This window comes from Chiloscyllium plagiosum, unplaced genomic scaffold, assembly GCF_037043375.1.
Source record: "Chiloscyllium plagiosum isolate Xiang-an unplaced genomic scaffold, Cpla_swu_hap1 HiC_scaffold_33, whole genome shotgun sequence".
NCBI lineage: Eukaryota > Metazoa > Chordata > Chondrichthyes > Orectolobiformes > Hemiscylliidae > Chiloscyllium > Chiloscyllium plagiosum.
The window spans coordinates 21,700,788-21,716,880 of NW_028270171.1; the positions used below are offsets into that span (position 1 = coordinate 21,700,788).

The 16,093-nt window shown below is 49.0% G+C and overlaps 4 non-coding genes and 1 pseudogene across 4 annotated transcripts; 4 read left to right on the top strand and 1 right to left on the bottom strand.

Annotated features, from left to right (window-relative positions):
* The first annotated feature begins 1,146 nt into the window (after window positions 1–1,146).
* Window positions 1,147–1,338, top strand: LOC148141426 (U2 spliceosomal RNA). Its single transcript, XR_015752712.1, has one exon. It is a non-coding gene; the product is annotated as a U2 spliceosomal RNA (small nuclear RNA).
* Window positions 1,339–3,171: 1,833 nt separating this feature from the next.
* On the top strand, window positions 3,172–3,363 carry LOC148141427 (U2 spliceosomal RNA). Its single transcript, XR_015752714.1, has one exon. It is a non-coding gene; the product is annotated as a U2 spliceosomal RNA (small nuclear RNA).
* A 1,830-nt stretch (window positions 3,364–5,193) lies between these two features.
* Window positions 5,194–5,385, top strand: LOC148141428 (U2 spliceosomal RNA). Its single transcript, XR_015752720.1, has one exon. It is a non-coding gene; the product is annotated as a U2 spliceosomal RNA (small nuclear RNA).
* Window positions 5,386–7,206: 1,821 nt separating this feature from the next.
* LOC122547477 (U2 spliceosomal RNA) lies at window positions 7,207–7,398 on the top strand. The gene has a single exon (XR_006311008.2). It is a non-coding gene; the product is annotated as a U2 spliceosomal RNA (small nuclear RNA).
* Window positions 7,399–9,098: 1,700 nt separating this feature from the next.
* On the bottom strand, window positions 9,099–9,233 carry LOC122547476 (U1 spliceosomal RNA; annotated as a pseudogene).
* Window positions 9,234–16,093: the final 6,860 nt, after the last annotated feature.

The window sequence follows — 16,093 nt, forward strand, 5'->3', positions numbered from 1 at the left end:
TCACACAGACGATCGCCCGAGGCTGGAACTCACTTCAGCTCCCTGGTGCCACGAGGCAGCCGTACTAACCACTGAGCCACCGTGCCACCCGTACGATTTGGAATGGTTTGTCATCATTTGTGGTGCAAGTAGCAAAATAGTTGTCAGTTTGTCAACTGGATCGGCTTCAAATGTTCTCCGCAATCTGCAGTAATGTGAACGGAGAGGTCAAATCGAGCTGCTTGTGGCGATGAGGTGCACTTGCAGCGTGACCTGTTTACATAGGGAGATCAGCTCCCTCCCCATTCTACACAGAGAGTCGGATACAAGTAGAGAGGATATTGAAAGTGGACGATAATGAAAGGATGCACGGACGTAATTCACTTTTCACAACTTTTCAGATTGATGTGGAATGCCAAGGAGCGAATCCTGTACGTGAGGGAAACAATGATTCGCATTTATGGGCGAGCGACACGAACACAAGGGGAGGAAATGAATAGGATCTTTCTGTCAAGGCCAACATTTCTTGCCCATCCCGAGATCACCCTGGTGGTGAGCTGCTCTCTCGAACCGCTGCAGTCCATGTGCTGTCGGTAGCCCCGCGATGCTGTTTGGGCGGGGATTCCAGATTTTGACCCAGTGACACCGGAGGAACAACGATATATTTGCAATTCAGGACAGCGAGTGCCTCGGGAAAGAACTTGCGAATGGTGGCGTTCCCACGGATCTGCTGCCGTCATCCCTCAAGGCTGTGTTGGCCATGGGTTTGGAAGGTTGCTGCCTGAGGAATTCTGGTGAATCTTGTAGATGCCGGGGAAATGACCCTGCCGCCGCCGCCGCTGCTGCTGTCCCCGATCACCGGGAGAATGACCCTGCTGCTGTCCCCGATCAGCGGGAGAAACCTCTCTGCAGTCGACCTGACGTGCGCTTCCATGGCGGCTCCGGCCCGTGCCATCTGATGGGTCGTCAGCGCGATCTACGCGGCTAGGTAACAGATGGACAGAAAACCACGGGGAAAGCACAGCGACTGCTGCAAAGTGATCTTCCGTTCTGGTCGGAAATCTTGGAAGGTACACGGTAAGGGAATAAACGAACTTTGAATATCATCAAACTGATGGAAAGGATAGTCGGCAAATATGACCCCCACCGTTGGAGTATTAATGTGCTATCGCTTCTCGGCCTTTTGGCTCGGAATATGTGTAGTTTCTGTTCTTATCAGTTTAATCGCTGATACCTCCCGAACGTGGGAGTGTTTGTATTAAATGGATTTTTGGAGCAGGGAGATGGCTTAAGGGCTTGCTCTGTCCCCTCCATGTATCAGCCTGGTATTGCAGTGTTTCCAGGAATGGTGCAGCCAATGCCTACTAGCCAAGTTCAAAAGCAGGTTAATGGAATGTGAATCTCTTGCCTTTGCTAGTTTGCCGTGTTGATTGCAGTGATTGTTCCATCTGTTGTCTTTTCAGTTGCATGAAACTATCATCTTTTGTTACCAGTTTTCTGTCTTATGATCCTGCTCTGCAGTTACCTGACGAAGGTGCAGCACGCTGAAAGCCAGGACAGGGTAACCCCCATATCCGTGGCCCGAACGTGCTACAGGGAACATTCTGGAACCAGGGGGCTGCCAGGAAGGTAACTTTCCAATTTAAATGAATGGGTTTGCCCCTATCCGCCGTTTCGGTCTTCTGCGGTCGGTCTTGGAACGTATCCCACCGATGGTACGGCGGGGGTGGTGGTGACTGCTGTACTTCCAAATAACCCCGTTGAGACGTAACCTGGTGTTGTGGGATTTTTAACACAGTCAAATCAGGTTGTGGGATCCCATAACTCAGCCAATGTCAAATGGCTATCAGATCAGCCCCCACAACCCCTTCCCCACACCCACCGACGCATCAAATTTATCCGAATATTTTCTTGAACAAAAAAGAAATGGCTTTAGTCTGTTTCCTGAATAGAGTGAAACCCCCATCTCTGTTTGTTTCTTCGCAAACTACTATACGGAAGCAACCTGCTTTAGTGGCTATGTCTGCACGTAAAGATTATTCACACAGACGATCGCCCGAGGCTGGAACTCACTTCAGCTCCCTGGTGCCACGAGGCAGCCGTACTAACCACTGAGCCACCGTGCCACCCGTACGATTTGGAATGGTTTGTCATCATTTGTGGTGCAAGTAGCAAAATAGTTGTCAGTTTGTCAACTGGATCGGCTTCAAATGTTCTCCGCAATCTGCAGTAATGTGAACGGAGAGGTCAAATCGAGCTGCTTGTGGCGATGAGGTGCACTTGCAGCGTGACCTGTTTACATAGGGAGATCAGCTCCCTCCCCATTCTACACAGAGAGTCGGATACAAGTAGAGAGGATATTGAAAGTGGACGATAAAGAAAGGATGCACGGACGTAATTCACTTTTCACAACTTTTCAGATTGATGTGGAATGCCAAGGAGCGAATCCTGTACGTGAGGGAAACAATGATTCGCATTTATGGGCGAGCGACACGAACACAAGGGGAGGAAATGAATAGGATCTTTCTGTCAAGGCCAACATTTCTTGCCCATCCCGAGATCACCCTGGTGGTGAGCTGCTCTCTCGAACCGCTGCAGTCCATGTGCTGTCGGTAGCCCCGCGATGCTGTTTGGGCAGGGATTCCAGATTTTGACCCAGTGACACCGGAGGAACAACGATATATTTGCAATTCAGGACAGCGAGTGCCTCGGGAAAGAACTTGCGAATGGTGGCGTTCCCACGGATCTGCTGCCGTCATCCCTCAAGGCTGTGTTGGCCATGGGTTTGGAAGGTTGCTGCCTGAGGAATTCTGGTGAATCTTGTAGATGCCGGGGAAATGACCCTGCCGCCGCCGCCGCCGCCGCTGCTGCTGTCCCCGATCACCGGGAGAATGACCCTGCTGCTGTCCCCGATCAGCGGGAGAAACCTCTCTGCAGTCGACCTGACGTGCGCTTCCATGGCGGCTCCGGCCCGTGCCATCTGATGGGTCGTCAGCGCGATCTACGCGGCTAGGTAACAGATGGACAGAAAACCACGGGGAAAGCACAGCGACTGCTGCAAAGTGATCTTCCGATCTGGTCGGAAATCTTGGAAGGTACACGGTAAGGGAATAAACGAACTTTGAATATCATCAAACTGATGGAAAGGATAGTCGGCAAATATGACCCCCACCGTTGGAGTATTAATGTGCTATCGCTTCTCGGCCTTTTGGCTCGGAATATGTGTAGTTTCTGTTCTTATCAGTTTAATCGCTGATACCTCCCGAACGTGGGAGTGTTTGTATTAAATGGATTTTTGGAGCAGGGAGATGGCTTAAGGGCTTGCTCTGTCCCCTCCATGTATCAGCCTGGTATTGCAGTGTTTCCAGGAATGGTGCAGCCAATGCCTACTAGCCAAGTTCAAAAGCAGGTTAATGGAATGTGAATCTCTTGCCTTTGCTAGTTTGCCGTGTTGATTGCAGTGATTGTTCCATCTGTTGTCTTTTCAGTTGCATGAAACTATCATCTTTTGTTACCAGTTTTCTGTCTTATGATCCTGCTCTGCAGTTACCTGATGAAGGTGCAGCACGCTGAAAGCCAGGACAGGGTAACCCCCATATCCGTGGCCCGAACGTGCTACAGGGAACATTCTGGAACCAGGGGGCTGCCAGGAAGGTAACTTTCCAATTTAAATGAATGGGTTTGCCCCTATCCGCCGTTTCGGTCTTCTGCGGTCGGTCTTGGAACGTATCCCACCGATGGTACGGCGGGGGTGGTGGTGACTGCTGTACTTCCAAATAACCCCGTTGAGACGTAACCTGGTGTTGTGGGATTTTTAACACAGTCAAATCAGGTTGTGGGATCCCATAACTCAGCCAATGTCAAATGGCTATCAGATCAGCCCCCACAACCCCTTCCCCACACCCACCGACGCATCAAATTTATCCGAATATTTTCTTGAACAAAAAAGAAATGGCTTTAGTCTGTTTCCTGAATAGAGTGAAACCCCCATCTCTGTTTGTTTCTTCACAAACTACTATACGGAAGCAACCTGCTTTAGTGGCTATGTCTGCACGTAAAGATTATTCACACAGACGATCGCCCGAGGCTGGAACTCACTTCAGCTCCCTGGTGCCACGAGGCAGCCGTACTAACCACTGAGCCACCGTGCCACCCGTACGATTTGGAATGGTTTGTCATCATTTGTGGTGCAAGTAGCAAAATAGTTGTCAGTTTGTCAACTGGATCGGCTTCAAATGTTCTCCGCAATCTGCAGTAATGTGAACGGAGAGGTCAAATCGAGCTGCTTGTGGCGATGAGGTGCACTTGCAGCGTGACCTGTTTACATAGGGAGATCAGCTCCCTCCCCATTCTACACAGAGAGTCGGATACAAGTAGAGAGGATATTGAAAGTGGACGATAAAGAAAGGATGCACGGACGTAATTCACTTTTCACAACTTTTCAGATTGATGTGGAATGCCAAGGAGCGAATCCTGTACGTGAGGGAAACAATGATTCGCATTTATGGGCAGGCGACACGAACACAAGGGGAGGAAATGAATAGGATCTTTCTGTCAAGGCCAACATTTCTTGCCCATCCCGAGATCACCCTGGTGGTGAGCTGCTCTCTCGAACCGCTGCAGTCCATGTGCTGTCGGTAGCCCCGCGATGCTGTTTGGGCGGGGATTCCAGATTTTGACCCAGTGACACCGGAGGAACAACGATATATTTGCAATTCAGGACAGCGAGTGCCTCGGGAAAGAACTTGCGAATGGTGGCGTTCCCACGGATCTGCTGCCGTCATCCCTCAAGGCTGTGTTGGCCATGGGTTTGGAAGGTTGCTGCCTGAGGAATTCTGGTGAATCTTGTAGATGCCGGGGAAATGACCCTGCCGCCGCCGCCGCCGCTGCTGCTGTCCCCGATCACCGGGAGAATGACCCTGCTGCTGTCCCCGATCAGCGGGAGAAACCTCTCTGCAGTCGACCTGACGTGCGCTTCCATGGCGGCTCCGGCCCGTGCCATCTGATTGGTCGTCAGCGCGATCTACGCGGCTAGGTAACAGATGGACAGAAAACCACGGGGAAAGCACAGCGACTGCTGCAAAGTGATCTTCCGATCTGGTCGGAAATCTTGGAAGGTACACGGTAAGGGAATAAACGAACTTTGAATATCATCAAACTGATGGAAAGGATAGTCGGCAAATATGACCCCCACCGTTGGAGTATTAATGTGCTATCGCTTCTCGGCCTTTTGGCTCGGAATATGTGTAGTTTCTGTTCTTATCAGTTTAAGCGCTGATACCTCCTGAACGTGGGAGTGTTTGTATTAAATGGATTTTTGGAGCAGGGAGATGGCTTAAGGGCTTGCTCTGTCCCCTCCATGTATCAGCCTGGTATTGCAGTGTTTCCAGGAATGGTGCAGCCAATGCCTACTAGCCAAGTTCAAAAGCAGGTTAATGGAATGTGAATCTCTTGCCTTTGCTAGTTTGCCGTGTTGATTGCAGTGATTGTTCCATCTGTTGTCTTTTCAGTTGCATGAAACTATCATCTTTTGTTACCAGTTTTCTGTCTTATGATCCTGCTCTGCAGTTACCTGACGAAGGTGCAGCACGCTGAAAGCCAGGACAGGGTAACCCCCATATCCGTGGCCCGAACGTGCTACAGGGAACATTCTGGAACCAGGGGGCTGCCAGGAAGGTAACTTTCCAATTTAAATGAATGGGTTTGCCCCTATCCGCCGTTTCGGTCTTCTGCGGTCGATCTTGGAACGTATCCCACCGATGGTACGGCGGGGGTGGTGGTGACTGCTGTACTTCCAAATAACCCCGTTGAGACGTAACCTGGTGTTGTGGGATTTTTAACACAGTCAAATCAGGTTGTGGGATCCCATAACTCAGCCAATGTCAAATGGCTATCAGATCAGCCCCCACAACCCCTTCCCCACACCCACCGACGCATCAAATTTATCCGAATATTTTCTTGAACAAAAAAGAAATGGCTTTAGTCTGTTTCCTGAATAGAGTGAAACCCCCATCTCTGTTTGTTTCTTCGCAAACTACTATACGGAAGCAACCTGCTTTAGTGGCTATGTCTGCACGTAAAGATTATTCACACAGACGATCGCCCGAGGCTGGAACTCACTTCAGCTCCCTGGTGCCACGAGGCAGCCGTACTAACCACTGAGCCACCGTGCCACCCGTACGATTTGGAATGGTTTGTCATCATTTGTGGTGCAAGTAGCAAAATAGTTGTCAGTTTGTCAACTGGATCGGCTTCAAATGTTCTCCGCAATCTGCAGTAATGTGAACGGAGAGGTCAAATCGAGCTGCTTGTGGCGATGAGGTGCACTTGCAGCGTGACCTGTTTACATAGGGAGATCAGCTCCCTCCCCATTCTACACAGAGAGTCGGATACAAGTAGAGAGGATATTGAAAGTGGACGATAAAGAAAGGATGCTCGGACGTAATTCACTTTTCACAACTTTTCAGATTGATGTGGAATGCCAAGGAGCGAATCCTGTACGTGAGGGAAACAATGATTCGCATTTATGGGCGAGCGACACGAACACAAGGGGAGGAAATGAATAGGATCTTTCTGTCAAGGCCAACATTTCTTGCCCATCCCGAGATCACCCTGGTGGTGAGCTGCTCTCTCGAACCGCTGCAGTCCATGTGCTGTCGGTAGCCCCGCGATGCTGTTTGGGCGGGGATTCCAGATTTTGACCCAGTGACACCGGAGGAACAACGATATATTTGCAATTCAGGACAGCGAGTGCCTCGGGAAAGAACTTGCGAATGGTGGCGTTCCCACGGATCTGCTGCCGTCATCCCTCAAGGCTGTGTTGGCCATGGGTTTGGAAGGTTGCTGCCTGAGGAATTCTGGTGAATCTTGTAGATGCCGGGGAAATGACCCTGCCGCCGCTGCTGCTGTCCCCGATCACCGGGAGAATGACCCTGCTGCTGTCCCCGATCAGCGGGAGAAACCTCTCTGCAGTCGACCTGACGTGCGCTTCCATGGCGGCTCCGGCCCGTGCCATCTGATGGGTCGTCAGCGCGATCTATGCGGCTAGGTAACAGATGGACAGAAAACCACGGGGAAAGCACAGCGACTGCTGCAAAGTGATCTTCCGATCTGGTCGGAAATCTTGGAAGGTACACGGTAAGGGAATAAATGAACTTTGAATATCATCAAACTGATGGAAAGGATAGTCGGCAAATATGACCCCCACCGTTGGAGTATTAATGTGCTATCGCTTCTCGGCCTTTTGGCTCGGAATATGTGTAGTTTCTGTTCTTATCAGTTTAATCGCTGATACCTCCCGAACGTGGGAGTGTTTGTATTAAATGGATTTTTGGAGCAGGGAGATGGCTTAAGGGCTTGCTCTGTCCCCTCCATGTATCAGCCTGGTATTGCAGTGTTTCCAGGAATGGTGCAGCCAATGCCTACTAGCCAAGTTCAAAAGCAGGTTAATGGAATGTGAATCTCTTGCCTTTGCTAGTTTGCCGTGTTGATTGCAGTGATTGTTCCATCTGTTGTCTTTTCAGTTGCATGAAACTATCATCTTTTGTTACCAGTTTTCTGTCTTATGATCCTGCTCTGCAGTTACCTGATGAAGGTGCAGCACGCTGAAAGCCAGGACAGGGTAACCCCCATATCCGTGGCCCGAACGTGCTACAGGGAACATTCTGGAACCAGGGGGCTGCCAGGAAGGTAACTTTCCAATTTAAATGAATGGGTTTGCCCCTATCCGCCGTTTCGGTCTTCTGCGGTCGGTCTTGGAACGTATCCCACCGATGGTACGGCGGGGGTGGTGGTGACTGCTGTACTTCCAAATAACCCCGTTGAGACGTAACCTGGTGTTGTGGGATTTTTAACACAGTCAAATCAGGTTGTGGGATCCCATAACTCAGCCAATGTCAAATGGCTATCAGATCAGCCCCCACAACACCTTCCCCACACACCCCCACCCACCAATGCATCAAATTTAGTGACTTCAGGAGAAATCACATCCAAGGTTAAGGGTACCAAAGAAAAATATTTCTCAACATTATGTTGGATGAGACACAAAACTGAGACCACCACCTCGTCTGGCAGCACATTCCGAGCACTCACCCTCTGTGTAAAATAAACTGGCCTGTGATTAAAATCTAAACGTCCTTTTCATCCGTGTCTGATTTCCCTGCGGATTAGAGACCTGGATCAGTACAGAATGGTTGAGAGCTGAATTGGAGCAGGCTGGAGACATGGAGCAGAGCGAAGGCGGTAATTGGACTGGAGGTGGTTGTGGGGCTGGGGAAAGCTTGCTGTGAAGGTGATAGGTACACGCAAGTGGGTAGGGGTTTGGGGACCATTGCTGGGGGATAGGTCAGTGTGGAGTGGTTAGGTGGGAAGGTCAAGTGGAGGGTTGGATCTGAGATGAGGTGGTGGATGGAAGATGAGGAACGTGGTGAAGTCAACATTGATGCTGTGTGGTTGGAGGGTCCGAAGACGTAAGATGAGGCATTCTTCCCCCAGACGTGAGGTGGCCTGGATTTGGATTTACGTGAATTTGCCATGCTACATTGCCGCATCGTGTTCAGGGATGTAGGGGGAAATTTCAGCAGGTCTCGCAAGATCTGTGGAGAGAAATCAGAGTAAGTTTTGAGATTGAGCGAGCCTTTCCCAGCTAACTAGAGCTTTGGAGATGGCTGAGGTATCTGAGGTATTAGTTGCGGATGACCCTGAGACAGGTTTACAGAATGTGCATGGAATAATGAAAATGGTGAGGAAGTTGTAATTTTGCTGATTTTCCACTTTGTAGCTCAGGGTGTTGATGGCCTTGCTTGATAGGTTGGCGAAGAAGCAAATGGTGGTAAGACATGGAGAAGGTGGTGACTGAGAGAAGTTGAGAGGGAAGGTGTTTAAGAAGCATGTTGAGAGATAGAACGAGGAAATAGAGGGAAATGGTCGCATATGCAGAAGAGGTTCGGTGGGCTTAATGGTTTCAAATTTACGACGGCTCCGAATTGGAGAGGGAGGAAAGGTGCACCAACGACTGTTCCAGCAAACTTGGAGGAGTTAACAGAGCAGTGACAAATTACAGCAGAACAGCACCGCCTACTGGGAAAACGCAACTCTGATTCTATCTTTCGTTTGGAAATCAGGGGAGAGCGCGAACGCAGTCCCCCACGACCACAAATGTTGCAGTCGAGTATCCCGCATTTGGGGCCATCGCAGGTGTCAGCACACCCAAAGTGCAATGGGGTAGCCTCGTACTGGGAGTGCCTTTTTTTTATTTCAAAAATATACTTTATTCATAAATACTTTGATGTATACAACTGGACATGTCATACATATGTAAACATTCCATTTGTTTGCATACCAAAAACAGAGTAATCATTCCTATTTACAGGTCTGTACGATTACATTTTTAGCTGAGGTGTCAGCAGGGCCCAAATGACTGCATGGGCCCCCTGTTCTTCGTTAGGCAGGCAGACTTTACACAGTGGTCTTTCCCCACCGCGCCTTGGCGGCAGCTGCCCCAAGCTTCAGCGCGTCCCTCAACACGTATTCCTGGACCATGGAATGTGCCAGTCTGCAACACTCAGTCGGGGTCAACTCCTTCAGCTGGAAGATCAGCAAGTTTCGGACCACCCAGAGAGCGTCCTTCACCGAGTTGATGATCCTCCAGGCACAGTTGATGTTTGTCTCGGTGTGCGTCCCGGGGAACAGGCCGTAGAGCACGGAGTCCCGCGTCACGGCGCTGCTCGGGACGAACCTCGACAAACACCACTGCATTCCTCTCCAGACTTCCTCTGCATAGGCACATTCCGGAAGGAGGTGTGTGACAGTCTCGTCCCCCCCGCAGCCGCTTCGAGGGCAGCGTGCGGTGCGGCTGAGAGTCCAGGCGTGCATAAAGGATCTCACAGGCAGAGCCTTTCTCACCACCAGCCAAGCCATGTCTTGGTGCTTGTTGGAAAGTTCTGGCGATGAGGCATTCTGCCAAATGGCTTTGACAGTCTGCTCAGGGAACCGCTCGATAGGATCCGCCCTCTCCTTTTCCCGAAGGGTCTCAAGGACACTACGTGCTGACCACTTCCTGATGGACTTGTGGTCAAAGGTGTTTTTCTTCATAAACTTCTCCACGAAGGACAGGTGATACGGAACAGTCCAACTACTCGGAGCGTTCCGCGGCAGCGAGGCCAGGCCCATCCTTCGCAACACCGGGGACAGGTAGAACCTCAGTACATAGTGACACTTGGTGTTTGCGTACCGGGGATCCATGCACAGCTTGATGCAGCCACACACAAAGGTGGCCATCAAGGTAAGGGAGCTTTGGGTGTGTTTTTTCCCTCGTTCCCCAGATCTTTGTACATCTAGTTCCTTCGGACCCAGTCCATCTTTGACCTCCATATGAACTGAAAGATGGCCCGAGTGACTGCAGCGGCACAGGTTCGAGGAATAGGCCAGACCTGGGCCACATTTCACAACATTGATAGTGCCTCACACCTGATGACCAGGTTTTTACTTACAGGATTCGCTCCTTGGCATTCCACATCAATCTGAAAAGTTGTGAAAAGTGACTTACGTCCGTGCACCCTTTCTTTATCGTCCACTTTCAATATCCTCTCTACTTGTATCCGACTCTCTGTGTAGAATGGGGAGGGAGCTGATCTCCCTATGTAAACAGGTCATGCTGCAAGTGCACCTCATCGCCACAAGCAGCTCGATTTGACCTCTCCGTCCACATTACTGCAGATTGCTGAGAACATTTGAAGCCGATCCAGTTGACAAACTGACAACTATTTTGCTACTTGCACCACAAATGATGACAAACCATTCCAAATCGTACGGGTGGCACGGTGGCTCAGTGGTTAGTACGGCTGCCTCGTGGCACCAGGGAGCTGAAGTGAGTTCCAGCCTCGGGCGATCGTCTGTGTGAATAATCTTTACGTGCAGGCATAGCCACTAAAGCAGGTTGCTTCCGTATAGTAGTTTGCGAAGAAACAAACAGAGATGGGGGTTTCACTCTATTCAGGAAACAGACCAAAGCCATTTCTTTCTTGTTCAAGAAAATATTCGGATAAATTTGATGCGTCGGTGGGTGTGGGGAAGGGGTTGTGGGGGCTGATCTGATAGCCATTTGACATTGGCTGAGTTATGGGATCCCACAACCTGATTTGACTGGTCACTCTCCCGGCAGCGAGGCCGATGGCAGCAAAACTGCTCCAGCGATGGGGGAATGGCAGCAGCGGACTCTTCAAGGTCATGTCTGCCACCAAAGTGGGCCTGGTGTCCTGGCCTGGCCTGGGAGCAGAGCCGGGGCCTGTTGGTTAAAGGGCGAGTGTGGGTTCCGTGGTGTTAGCAGAGTGGGCCCAGAGGTGAAGAGATGGCTCATACAGTGGAGCGAGGTCTATATTTTGGCTCCGGCCTCAGCCTCACTGAGGCAGTCGGGGGGAGCGGTGGTGGTGGTGGGGGGAGGAAATTGGGGCTGGCACGGACTGTGCGGGAAAGACTAATGATCTGAACAATTTACTTTATGTTTCTAATTTATTCCTATGAGCTGTAATGCTGCTGGAATATGTAATTCTTGTCTCATTATATTTTGTTTCCTAAGAATTCGATCTTAAGGATCTGTACCTCGGTACCTCAGATGGTGCTGTCATGGGGCGACTGTAAATTTTTCACTGTACTTATTTGAATACACATGGCAATAAAGCCAATTCAATTTGACACAGCTCCAGAGAAAGTGCAGAGAAAAATCAACTCTAACTTATGAGAAGTCCATTTGTGAGTCTGATAACAGCGGGGAAGAAGCTGTTCTTAAATCTGTCGATACTTGTTTTCAAAACTGTGTCCCCAAAACATGACCGGTCTGGCAATTGTACCACCCGACCGCAACTCCATTGATTCTGGACAAGCCCAGGGGATTGGAAAACTGGCAATGTCATTTTTAAAATTATTTTGAATGGCAGTGGGGTGAAACAGAAACAGACAAGTATAAGGCCAGTTCGCTTCATGTCTGATTTTGGAGGAAATGTTAAAGTCTATTAAAGGAGGTTATAGAAGAGTGTTTAGAAATAGATAATATCATCAAGGGTTTCCTGACGCAGTATGTCGAAGGGCTGTCAAGAGGGGAGGCCACACTGGACCTGGTGCTTAGGAATGAACCAGACCAGGTGTTTGAGTTAGTGATAGGCGAACACTTTGCAGAGAGTGACCATAAGTCATCACATTTAGATTAGCGATGCAAAGGGATAGGTAAATGCCACAGGGCAAGAGTTATCGATGGGGCAAGGGCAAATATAATGCAATTATGCAAGACTTAGGATGTGTAGAATGGGTTGGCAAAATGCAGGGGATGGGGGTGATTGAAATGTGGAGCTGGTTTAAGGAACAGATATTGCGTGTCCTTGCTAGGTATGTCCCTGTCAGGCAGGGAGGAAATGATAAGGTAAGGGAACCATGGTTTACTCAAGAAATTGCATCTCTTGTTACGCGGAAGAGGGAGGCTTATGTGATGATGAGAGGACATGGTTCAGGTGAGGCGATGAAGAGCTCGAAAGGATTTAAAGAGAAAATTAAGAAGAGCAAGGAGGGGACATGAACAGTCTTTAGCAGGTAGGATAAAGGAGAACCCTAAAGCTTTCGATAGGTATGTGAGGGATAAAAGGATAACTAGGGTAGGAATAGGATCAGTCAAAGACAGAAGTGGGAAGTTGTGTGCGGGCTTTGTGGAGATCATAGAGGTGCTAAATGAATATTTCTCATCTATTTTCACTCAGGAAAAGGAGAATATTGTAGAGGAGAAGAATGAGATACGAGATATTAGATCAGAAAAGATTGAGGTTAGTAAGGAAGAGGTATTATCAATTCTGGAAGTAGTGAAAGTAGACAAGTCCTCTGGGTTGGGTGGAATTTATCTGAGGATTCTCTGGGAAGTTAGGGAGGAGGTGTTGGAGCCTTTGGCTTTTATATTTGAGTCATCATTGTCTATAGGTTTAGTACTGGGGCGGCACGGTGGCACAGTGGTTAGCACTGTTTCCTCACAGTGCCAGAGATCCGGGTTCAATTCCCACCTCAGGTGACTGTGTGGAGTTTGCATATTCTCCCCATGTCTGTGTGGGTTTTCTCCAGGTGCTCCGGTTTCCTCCCACAGTCTAAAGGAAAAAAATGTGCAGGTTAGGTGAATTAGCCATGCTAAATTGCCCGTAATATTAGGTGAAGGGGTAAATGTAGGGGAATGAGTCTGGGTGGGTTGCGTTTCAGCAGGCCGGTGTGGACTTGTTGGACCGAAGGGCCTGTTTCCACACTGTAAGTAATCTAATCTAATCTAATCTAATCTACCAGAAGACTGGTGGATTGCAAATGTTGTACCCTTGCTCTAGAAGAGCAGTAGAGATGACCCAAGTAATTATAGGCCAGTGAGCCTTACATCTGTCGGAAGAAAAGTTTTAGAAAGGATGATAAGTGATAAAATTTATAGTCATCTCGCAAGCAACAATTTGATTGGAAATAGTCAATATGGTTTTGTCAAGGGTAGGTTATGTCTCACAAACCTCATTGAATTTTTTGAGAAGGTGACCAAGCATGTGGATAAGGGTAGGGCAGTTGATGTGGTGTACATGGACTTCATAAAGCCTTTGATAAGGTTCCACATAGTAGATTCTTTACTCAGAGAGTGCTAAGGGCGTAGAATGCCCTTCCTGCCAATGCAGTCAACTCAGCCACATTCGGGAGATTTAAACAATCTTTGGATAAGCACATGGATGATGATGATGGGATCGTGTAGGGGGATGAATTGAGAACAGTTCACAGGTTGGCTCAACATCGAGGGCTGAAGGGCCTGTTCTGCGCTGTATTGTTCTATGTTCTATACTCAAGCAGGGTCAGCATGGCCTGTCTGACCCATTTACTAGAATTCTTTGAGGATGGAAGGAGGAGGATAGATAAGGGGGAAGCAGTAGATGTAATATATTTGGCTAACGTGTGGTAAGGTACCACACATTAGGCTTCTTAATCAGATAATAGGCTTTGGTGTTTGGGGCTGATTTAGTATGTTTTGAGGATTTGCCAACGAATAGAACTTTGAGAGTTGGAATAAAGGGAGCATTTTAAGGATGGCTACCTGTGCCTCAGGGATCAGTGCTGGGGCCACAAATAATTACAATATTTATTAATGACTTGGCTGTGGAAAGTGAATGCACTATCACCCAGTTTGCAACTGACACAAAAACAGAGGGTAAGCATTGAAGATGAAACCAAGAGTCTACAGAGGGACAGAGAAGGTTAAATGAATGGGCAAAAAGTTTCCAGATGGAATACAATGTGGGAAAATGTGAGGTCATGCATTTTGGCAGGAAAAACAGAAGAGCTGAATATTATTGACATGAAGAAGGACAGCCGAAAGCTGTAAGCGAGGCTCCAAGTTCAGCCGGTAATTGGGAATGATGGCTGTTACTTCAAAGGGAATGGGATATAAACATATAGAGTTTTCACTTCAATTGTACAGGTCAGCCCAAAGCTGCAATACTGATCTGGTCCCATTACCAGAGGAGAGATAAACTTGGCATTGGAGACAGGACAGAGAAGGTTCACTTGGCTGACCCTGAGCATTGGGGGAATTGTCTTTTTTTATATATAGATATTTTTATTGAAAATGTAACATATTTTTACAAGTTTACAAATAAGAAAAAACCTCAAGTGTAAACATTGATATACAATTAAATCTTAAATACATAATAACCAAAATTTATCAGAGAAAAAAAGATACCGAGAGAGAAAAAAACAAAACTCAACTAACTACGAATCTAATCTGGTGTGTATAATTAAGTCTCTTACATTATTCAAAGAAGAGAAAGAAAAACGATGGATAACACAGAAATTGAGTAGTGAGATACATGCTCGGAATGTATTAACATCAAATCGTAACAAAACCTGTATTCGTGCGGGATTCCTCTCCCAAGGGGCCCCGGACCAGCCAGGCTCTCCATCTCAATTAAACAAAAGCCCTTGTTAGGATGGCCGAACTATCTGTATTTATGTAATTCTAAAAGGGCTGCCATATTTTATGGAATAATGCAGTCTTTTGGTGCACCATATTTGTAAGGAAGTTGAAACTTTATTGCTGGAACAGCACAGCAGGTCAGGCAGCATCCAGGGAACAGGAGATTCGACGTTTCGGGCACAGGCCCTTCTTCAGGAATGAGCAGAGAGTGTTCAGCAGGAGAAGATAAAAGGTAGGGAGGAGGGACTTGGAGGAGGGGAGTTGGAAATGTGATAGGTGGAAAGAGGTCAAGGTGAGGGTGATAGGTCGGAGTAGGATGGAGGCGGAGAGGTCAAGAAGAAGACTGCAGGTCAGGAAGGCGGTGCCGGGCTGGAGGGATCCGGCTGAGACAAGGTGGGGGGAGGGGGGATGAAGAAACTGGTGAAGTCCAAGTTCATCCCCTGCGGATGGAGGGTTCCCAGTCGGAAGATAAGACGCTCCTCCTCCGACCGTCGGGTTGTTGTGGTTTGGCGGTGGATGAGTCCAATGACCTGCATATCCTCGGTGGAGTGGGAGGGGAGTTGAAATGCTGTGCCACAGGTTGGTTGGGTTGGTTCGTCCGGGTGGCCCAGAGGTGCTCTCTGAATCGCTCCGCAAGTAGGCGGCCTGTCTCTCCAATATAGAGGAGGCCACACCGGCTGCAGCGGATGCAGTAGATGATGTGGGTGGAGGTGCAGGTGAATCTGTGGCGGATATGGAAGTTTCCCTTGGGGCCTTGGAGAGAAGTGAGGGGGGAGGTGTGGGCGCAAGTGTTGCACCTCCTGCGGTTGCAAGGGAAGGTGCCGGGAGTGGAGGTTGGGTCGGTGGGGGTTGTGGATCTGACAAGGGAGTCGCGGAGGGAGTGGTCTCTACGGAAAGCTGATAGGGGAGGGGAGGGAAATATATCCTTGGTGGTGGGGTCTGTTTGGAGGTGGCGGAAGTGACGGCGGATGATGCGCTGTACATGGAGATTGGTGGGGTGGTAGGTGAGGACCAGTGGGGTTCTGTCCTGGTGGCGGTTGGAGGGGCGGGGCTCCAGGGCGGAGGAGCGGGAAGTGGAGGAGATGCGGTGGAGGGCACCGTCGACCACGTCGGGGGGGAAATTGCGGTCCTTGAAGAAGGAGGCCATCT